A 9855-nucleotide genomic window follows, 5' to 3' on the forward strand; every position below is an offset into this window, starting at 1 on the left:
GTTAGAATGAAAAGCGTAAGCCTTGGAATGAGGAAATGATTGGTTGAGACTAATCAGAATAATTCCTGAGTCACATACAAGTGAAGTGGACACCTGAACAGGGAACTAAAGTAGATAGTGTAAGTATAAAGGAAGCAAATCATTTTGGCCTTTCGATCAGTTACTAAGTCAAAGCTGAAGAACTCTGGGTTTTGTATTGGGTGTTCTTTTGCTGATTTGACTCAATAAATCAGGGAGTACAGGAAAAGAGGCTATGGTCATAAAATGGCACGCAGAGAAATGTAGAGCTGAGAAATGAGAACATGTTGTGTGAATTTACCAGCGAAGCATCTATGTTGTGAAGCCCAGTAGGCAGGAAGATATAATGATTGTAATTCTAATGTCAATCTCTAAATTTTGGGTGCTATCAGAAATCATGTGGCTGCTGAAGCTATAGGAATACGTAAGATCATTCAGGAACAGTTTAAAAAATGAGAAAAAGTGAGGATTGGAAAAGAAACTTGGGTGTATAGCCATACCACCTTGAACATGCCCGATCTTGTCTATCTTGGAAGCTAAGCAGGGTCGGGCCTGGGAGAAAAGAAACTTGGCAAATAACAGTACTGAAGAGAGGGGCCAAGAAAGCACTGTCTAGAAAAGGAGATTCACATGTAGCCACCAGAGAGCCGGAAGTCAAGCAGATGTAAGAGCTGTTATAAAATAGTCGTGGGGATGTAAAGCACAGCAGAGGGAATGTAGTCAATAACTGTGTGTGGTGCCTGGTGAGTACTGGAAATATGGGGGAACACTTTGTAAAGTATATGACTGTCTAACAAATAAGGGGGGCAGGACTCCATCTTTTGTTTCCCTTGTTAAAATACAAATATGCTTTTTTGAAAAGGAGTTCTGAAGGAAGCCAAAAGGACAGAAAGTGTCAAAAAAGATAAGGGTAATCAAAAGTCACACATGTCCTTAAGAGGTAAATAGGATGAGCACTGAAATTGTCCGCAAGAAATAGGAAGCCATTAAATGCTGCTCGGCGAGGAAGACGTAGGGAACTGGGGAGGGAGAAGCCACAGTAGCACCCTGCGTTGATCAGTAAACAGGAGGGAACAAAGGAAACAGGTCTGCATCCTCTCTGATTTCTCTCACCCTCTCAAACATTCCTGTTTGCATAAGTTACAGCAATTAGAAAAGTCACCTGTATTTGTCAGGGTCACATGCAAGATAACCTCCTGTAAGAGGTGCAAATAAAACATCTAGGGCCACCCATTTCCTGCCAGGGACCACTTCTCACCTCCCAGAGTGTCTGTCTGCTGCGGCAGGCCCAAGGCAGGACAAGTTCGCAGACTGTCCCTTGGCTGGGCTATGTGGTCACATTTCCTTAAGGCCATCATCCCAAAGCTGTCTTCAGGGCAGAGCTCATTTCCTCCTTGAGAATTTGCAAACATTCTTTTTTGTCTCCCTTTTCCAAAAGTCTGAGTTAAAAATGTGCCAAATGAGTTGATGCAGTAATCTCACAGTTTCAAAACTTACATATTTTATTCAAATAATAATTTTTTAATGATTTTACTGGTATTGTTAACTTTCTTGTGGCTAATTATATTAACTTTAAATAATGTAAATGCTTGCCTTTTACATTAGAAAATTATATGATTAATGTGGCACATTGAAAAAGTTTAGAAGTTCTCTTAACTGACATTCACCTAAAAGGCTTGCTGGATTAATTAACTCTTCATTTCCTCTGTAAAACATAGTGGCTGATGCCCAGTAATGCCCAGAATTTGCTGTGGCTGGTGAGCCCCGCTGGCATATTTGCAACGTCTCCTCTCACGGGTTGATTTGTATGCTTACCAAAATAAGGTTATTTATTCACAAACTTATTTATGCCAGTTGTACCTATTAATATGTTTATGGAATATAATTAAATGTCACATAAACCAAGAAAATATGAGTATAAAAAAGTTATTGAATCTATAAAAATAATTTGAATTCTTTGGAAAGACTTGATAAAGATAAGTAATTAAAATCTGGTATTGAATTAACTGAGTATAACAATTTTTTAATCATAATAATCTACATGCAGATTGGTTCCAAACCTCTTTCTTCTTTAAATCCTTACTGAAGAAGTCAAAGTGGGGGCATATTTTATAAAAAGAAAAAATGTGGAGCCCCAGCTAGCAGACCTTTACCTACAAAAAAACAAAAATTGTATCCAAGAAATAAATGAACATTTGTTGGTTGAACATTTAAATATACCATTTAGATATTTAGATATGTATGAATTTTTCCTTTGATTCTCTACTTTAAGAGATTAAATTAACTGATCAACTACTTACCAGAATCATGCTTAGTAACAATCATTCATAATTTAGCCAGCAGCAACGTTAATCTCTAGTGCTTTTCCTACCATCTGTTTTACAGGGATTAGGATTAAATCACGCCATACACGCAACTTTATAGCTCTCTTATTTAATGACAATATATAGCAAGCATTTTCCCCTATACAAATCATTTTTCTTTTCCAAACTTACTGTATTTTGTAGTGTTATATTATTATAACAGACAGTTTCATATATAATAAAAATGCACAGCTCAATGAATTTTGCCATTTTTATACACCCATATACAGAAAACTTAAATCAAAATATAAAACATAACCATCATCACCCTCAGAAAGTTCGCTCAGCCCTTTTCCAGTCAATTACCACCATGACCACCACCACCTCAGAGGTATCGACTTTCTGATGTTTATTACCACAGAATACTTTTGCCTGGTCTCAGATTTCGTATAAATGAAAGCACACAGCACGTATTCTTTTGTGTTTGGCTTCTTTAGTTCAACATAATGTTTTTGAGATTCATGCATGCTGCTGGCTATCAGCAGTTTGTTTCTTTTTATTGACGACTAGTGTTTTATTGTATGACTATTTTACAGTTAGCTTATACTTTCTCTTCTTGCGATGGACATGTTGCTTCCAGTTTTTGAGGATGCTATAACCATTCTTGTACAAGTCATTTTGTGAACATATGTTTTCATTTCTGGGTCATTAAATAGTGTGTATTTAGCTTTATTAGACTCCACCAAATTTTCAAAGGAGTTATATCATTTTACATCCCCACCAACAAAGAGTGGAAGTTCCAGTTATTTTAGAACCTTACCTCATTGGGTATTCTCAATATATTTTTTTTATTTTATTCATTCTTTGGGCATGAAATGGTATCCCATTATGATTTTAATTTGATTTCATTGACGAGTAATGACACTGATCCTCTTGTGATGTTCTGTAACCATTCTTTCAATACCTGAGTTTTTTCCATATTGTGGATACACTGTATTCACCTTCTCAGCTACATTTTTCCTGCACCTAATTGCTCCCTAATAACTTGCTCCAGAAGAGCAACTCCATGTTATCATAAATTATCTCATATCTATTTAGTTATATGTTTTAATGTTGCTTATATACTTATTAGTATATAAATGCCATGAGATTAGTAATTTAGCCTATCTTATTTACCACTATAGCCTCAATGCCAAGACCAGTGTTTAATGCACCAGAGTAGCACAGTATTTGTTGAATGAATTCTTTAACCAATAAGATATTATCTGATATTTCTCCTAGCATTTCCTGTTGCCTCTTTACATACTTATTTCCATTCTGAATCTTCCTTCTCACATTAATATGGGCAAATAGGCACTCTGGATTTAGGTCGTCAGAGATGAAGATACAGCAGAAATGCAGATTAGAGTCCTTCTGACTTTCAGGCTTCAAGGTAGATTTTTTTTTAACTCTTGGCAGAGAAATAGGTTTGAGAGTTGGCCTCTTCATTAGTGCTTTCTTGTTGACATTTTTAAGGCTGCTTTAAAACACTGTCTTATATTACCAGTTCCACAGAAGAGGGGCTTTTTTTTTTTTTTTTTTTTTTTGTGCTGAAGTATTAAAGTGGGATCCCTTCATGGAAAGCTCTAGATTATCTGGACTATCAGGGTTTAGGAGCACAGCAGGACTAGAGAAAAGGTCAGAAAGAGAGGTGGAGTCAAGCCAGAACAATGGACAAGAAAAGAGAATAAAACCCTGATTAGACCTGTAAATCTCCAGTTCCTAAAATTCCACTCAAGTGTTGATAACAGGATTATTCCAGATGTCACATTATTCATGAATGGTAGCTCCTCTGCACTTTGTAGTAAATAGTTTGAATAACGTCCAGAGCGATGACTCATCACGTTGTTTACTTTCTATTCCTATAAACAGATGATTTTTCCACATATATTATATAGAGAGATTAGATAGATGAAATAGATGATAGATAGATAGATAGATAGACAGATAGACAGAAAGATAGACAGACAGATAATAGATAGATAGATCTAATTTTCTCCATTTCTACTGTGGCCATCAATTTTCACGGCATCCGCCCTTACCCACAGCGCTGCAATGGCCTCCCACTGTGTTTCCCTACTTTTTTTCTTGCCCCAATACAACCTGCTCTGAACATATCTGCACAAATGATCTTAATATGTCATTCAGATTATGTCATTTCCCTGCTCAAAGTCCTTCCAGGGGTTCTCACTGCACTTAGAACAAATTTCAAACTCACTATTACCTCTGAAGTGTGGAAATATGCAAAGACCAACCACATTAGAAAAACAAGGCTATCTGAACTTGCTATAGCATGGGAATCAGTCACTGTTACTTGCCTCTTGGCAGAGACTCAAACAGGCGGACGAGTGGGAAAATTATTATGGAAAAAGGGAAGGCTTCTATGCCTCACTGAAGGCTGTGGGCACAGGGAAGCTATAGGCAGGCTAACTAGAAGGGAGGTGCGCTGTGCAATTGGGTAAGGGTGCATACTTGCCTTCCTCTGGTTTACCCCAAGTTAGAAGCAGAGACAAAAAGTAGAGAAGCTGCTAGTTACTAATCAAATCCCAGAAGTTATCATTTAGCTTCTTGGATTGTCACTAGAGATAGTGGTCCGGCTTCCCTCAAGTCTGATTTATAGCAGCCTGGCCTCCTGGGATGTTTATTAGAGGTTAGGAGTTGGTTTCCTGGGCAGTTACTGCACATTGTGGGGGCAAAGTTCTATTTTTATATGCGAGCTGGCCATTGTCCCCTTGAATATTCACTTTCTCAAAAGCCTATCTCACCAGTTCCCTACTCTGCTATAATTTTGCCCTCTTCTTCTCTGCCCTCTGCTCACAGGTACTAACCAAAACATCTTCTGATAAAATTTCAAACTCAGCCCTTCCTCCCAGCCTTTTTATGTGTCTCTAGCAGAGCTAACTCCTTCTCAATCTTCATATTTCAGTTACATCTAATTTCTTTAGAAAGCGTTTTGCAAATCACTCTATTTAAAATCAGTTTGCATCATCACTGCTTAAGTAAATATTAACTGCTATGTGTTTTCTCCATTTCATGTATAATTTTCTGATTATTTTTATTTATTTTCCTATTGCTATTTCATCTCTCTGATCCACTGGATTGTGACTTTTAGAAGCAGGATACAGTGCTTGCCATTATATTTCTAGTACCTAATCTAGTGCCTAGAACAGAATAGGCCTTCAATAGAAATTTATTAAGTAAATATTTACTCTGCCCCCTCACTGCTCTTATCTGGCTTTTAAAACCACTAAATTAGAAAGCTTTACATACGCTGTGAACTTTTATATGAATTAAAAATATCATAATGCATGTAATTATTAAACAAGGCTAATATTTTAAATTGGAGACATTGTCATCCTAATGTAATGAATAGATCATTATTTTTAAAATCTATTCCTCAAATACTGTGCCTCTAACAAGATTATAATTCAAATCTATGAGACATACTGAAATTATTCTCTATAATTTATGTCACTTAATAAACTAATCCAAGATTTCTAATGGAACAACAACAAAAACACTGTACAGAAAAAACAAAGAAAATGCATAATAAGTTTAGTTCTGATTCACAGAATTCTGGTAAACTGATAAATACTACAAATTGGTAACAGAATTCCAATAATTTATTGCTATTCATTACAAATGGAAAGGTAGAATCTCACAGTGTTCTTTAGCAGTTGTTTTGTTTGTTTGTTTTTTGGGGGGGGGGGGTTGGCAGTTTAGAAGGTATGTTAACATCTTCCAGTGATTCATGGTCATCTTTAATGACAAATGGAGAGATTTAGCTCCTGCTTCACATACGGAAGTGTATGAATGGAGAAAAAGGGAGCCATTTCAGTTATACGGAGATTGACCAAATAGGAATATATCTTATCATTTTATTTAAAAATGATTCCTTCCCTAAATTGTACTTTCCCATCAACTGTCAGTCTAAGAGAGGATGAGAAAACATGAGCTTTTCCCCCTTCTGTACAAATATCAATTAGGATGCTGTCTTTTCTTAAATCCATATATCAGAACACTGATGGAAAACAAGCAGAAGCATTGAAAATGAAAATGCTGTTGAAATGTGTTCCCACCATTCTTTTTTTTCTGTCCAGAACCAACTGTGGACACACAGTAGGAAGGCATATTATCCTTGCCATTATCCAATTGACCCAGTGACAAGATATCAAAATGTCTTTTCTAGTCATTTGAGGGGCTAGAGAATAGATGGGAGGGGCAAATGCTGCTGCCTTTATCTTGACAACTTTTAAAACTGGGGAATCCATGTAATGCTGTGTGCATTATTCCAAAATGGTAATTGCCCTGAAAATGTATGATAAACACATGCTAATGAGATAAGCCAACAAGGGCAAAAAATCCACTTTAATAATGCAATCATAAGGGAAAGAGTTTTAAGTAGATATGAAGAAATTACTATAAATGTCAAGGCTCACAAAATACAATAAAAAGGATTGATGTGTTTTATACATGCTAAATCACTGATGGGGATTTATTATCTACACAAGATTCCCAGCTGACAGGCACCACATAACAATAACCTTTATAAAGCATTACCATTTAATTTTACATGTTTCTCTCCTTTTACTCTGAACCTATAAATCAAAAATATTTTGTTACTATTTGCATAAAAAAGAAACAATTAGAAAAGGTATTGGTTATTTTCATAAGTATCACATCTATTTCTCTTTCTCAGGAATGAATACCAATAACTCTTATTATCAAGACCATACTGAAAACTCATATGAAATCAGTGTTCTCCATGATAAAATTAAGTATAGGGAAGAAAAGGTTAAGGTTTATATTGAGAAATTTAAACAAAACTAAAAATAGACTTTACTTAACCTTCCTCAGGAGAGGCCATTAAAATAACCTTGAAGGGGTGCACACGTCTTTTTGAACCGCTGTCGTGTTTTTTTTAGATAAGTGCCCAGAAATGGAGCTGCTGGGTCCTTCTTTGTCTCTTGTTACAGGCTTTGTTTTAAGTCTATTTTGTCTGATATAAGTATTGCTGTCCCAGCTTTCTTGTTTGTTTCCATTTTTATGAAATGTCTTTTTCATCCTTGTACTTTCTGTCTGTGTGTGTCTTTCAATCTGGGTTTCCTTCACTGAAACATTATTTAAAATAGCCGAGATATGGAAGCAATCTAGGTATTCATCAACAGATGAATGGATAAAAGAGAAGTGGATATGTGTGTGTTCTGTGTGTGTGCATACACATAACACTGCAATATTACTCAGCCGTGAAAAAGAATTAAATCTTGCTGTTTGAAACAACGTGGGTAAACCTAGAGAGTATTATGCTAAGTGAAATAGGCCAGAGAAAGACAAATCTTGTATCATTTCACTTATGTATGGAATCTAAAAAACTAAACAAATGAACAAAAGAAACAAATAGACTCATAGATACAGAAAAGCTGATTGTTGCCAGAGGACTGGACAGTGGAGGTATGGGCAAAAAGGTGAAGGGGATTAAAAGGTACAAACATTGTTATAAATAAGTCATGGGGCGCCAAGTACAACATAGGGAATACAGCCAACAATATCACAGTAACTGTGTACTGTGCAAGGTGTATAAGTATGAAAGCTCACTATGTTACACTCCTGAAACTAATGTAATATTACATCAACTGTACTTTAATTCAAAAGAGCCTTACTTTCCAGAAATTATTTAATTAATTAATCTCGAAGGACTATAAAAGGGAATTAAACCCAGCAAGTGGAGAGAATTAGAATGTGAGGAGAACCATAGCATTCTAGAGAGTTCAACAAGGTTCTGGAAAGTGGAAACTTGGGGAAAGCATGTTGACTTGAAAAGAGAGGGAAGGAAGTCAGGAATATGCTTAGGTGGAGGCTGCAATAGGAGTAGGATTCAGGCTTCTTGTTCTCTCTAGAGACCCCACGCTCGCAAGCAGGAGTGAGAAGCAGCAATTAAAACAGGAAACCTATGGGACAGTGGGAAGAGGGGATTACAGGAACTACTATAAAGGACACATGGACAAAACCAAGGGGGAGGGTGGAGATGGGGGAGGGAGGTGGGTTCAGCTGGGGTGGGGTGGAGGGACAGGGAGAAAAGGCATACAACTGTAATTGAATAACAAAAATTAAAAAAAAAAAAAAACAGGAAACCTAAAAAAAGTAAGACTGACACCAGTTTCCCTCCCTCCCCATATGCAGAGCCGCAGCAACCCATGGTGGTGATTTGCAGACCAAGCAAATACATCAGAGAAGCCTTCTCTCAACAGGTTCAATCAACCTACTGGGGAAAGGTAAGGCTGTTGGTACGAGAGTTGACTCTGCATCACGCTTTTATGATTAAAAAGAAAAGGAGAGGACAGTACCCCAGAACCATGGGAAGTCATAAGCCTCTAAAGGGGCCGCCTTCTGAGTGCCAAGCAAATTCACTGAAGAAAAAGTTATACCTTTTGCTTTTAGATTAAAAACTAAAATTTATTTCAGGTTTGACAAGAATGAATAAAATCATGATACATTTGAGTTCTGGCGATAGTCATAAAAATGGATGAAGGCTGGTTCAGGATCTTGCAGCCTGGGTCATGTTGGAGGTTTAGGCTGCAGGTTGACACCCTAAGGCTGTGTTTGCCTTTGGCTGGCCTTCTCCAGTGTTGCACTGAATATTGATATGTTGCGTAAAGGTACTCCAAAAAGAACTAGTAAAAAATAAATTTATGCAGTCTTCAATTGACAAGGCCACTGTAACAGTAACCATCAACTATCCTGACATGTGGACTATGGTGAGTTCACAGCGTCAAGTCCAGAAATTTCCTTACCGCGGTACCCTTTGTGAGCTGGCATTTCAATGAGGAGCATGTAGGATCCGGACCAGGGGGAATTCTGGCTGGTAGAAAAGGAAGTTTTTGAGCAAAGATCAAAAAATAATGTCATGAACACGTGTCCTGCTATGAAAAGCAGCTCTTAGGCAATGAATTAGAAGACGTTTTGTTTCAAATGTCAGAAATTCAAAGGTAAAAATAAATAAGAGATCCTAAAAGTTTCCAGAGTACAGTTTGGGAAAAGTGATTGCATACAAAACACACACACACACACACACACAAAAGGGATTAGACTTCTCATTTAGAAAACTTTATGCAAGAAGACAATGGGACAGTACTTGCAAAGAACTGAGGAAAATTATTTTGAACTAGATTTCCAGACCAACTATACCGTCAATCAAATATAAGTGCAAATAAAAGGTACTTTCAAACATATGAAGACTTATAAGAATTTTTACCAAGACTGTTTCTGAGTCACTTGTGAACATATTGAAATAAACAGCCTCAGTCAAAACCAAGAAATGGAAAATGTGAGGGCCAAGAAATGCCAGGTCTAGCATAGAAATGCAGTGACTATAATCTCTCAACCTTTGAAGTGGAAAGAGTACAAAACCCAAATGGTCAAAATTATATCAAGAAAACAGCCCCAGAAGGGTCTTCAAAAAGGAAGTTTGTGAGGACAAATGCCTTCCACGGGAAGA

The 9855-nt window shown here is 36.9% G+C and overlaps 1 long non-coding RNA gene across 1 annotated transcript in view; it reads left to right on the forward strand.

The window, feature by feature from the left end:
• The window catches only part of LOC139440295 (uncharacterized), a 32310-nt gene extending 23093 nt beyond the window's left edge, over positions 1–9217 (forward strand). Inside the window, exon 3 of the long non-coding RNA XR_011650419.1 lies at positions 8541–9217. This is a non-coding gene — a long non-coding RNA (uncharacterized lncRNA). The remainder of the gene's footprint in view (positions 1–8540) is intronic.
• Positions 9218–9855: the final 638 nt, after the last annotated feature.

This window comes from Desmodus rotundus, chromosome 1 (assembly GCF_022682495.2).
Source record: "Desmodus rotundus isolate HL8 chromosome 1, HLdesRot8A.1, whole genome shotgun sequence".
In the NCBI taxonomy this organism is placed as follows: domain Eukaryota; kingdom Metazoa; phylum Chordata; class Mammalia; order Chiroptera; family Phyllostomidae; genus Desmodus; species Desmodus rotundus.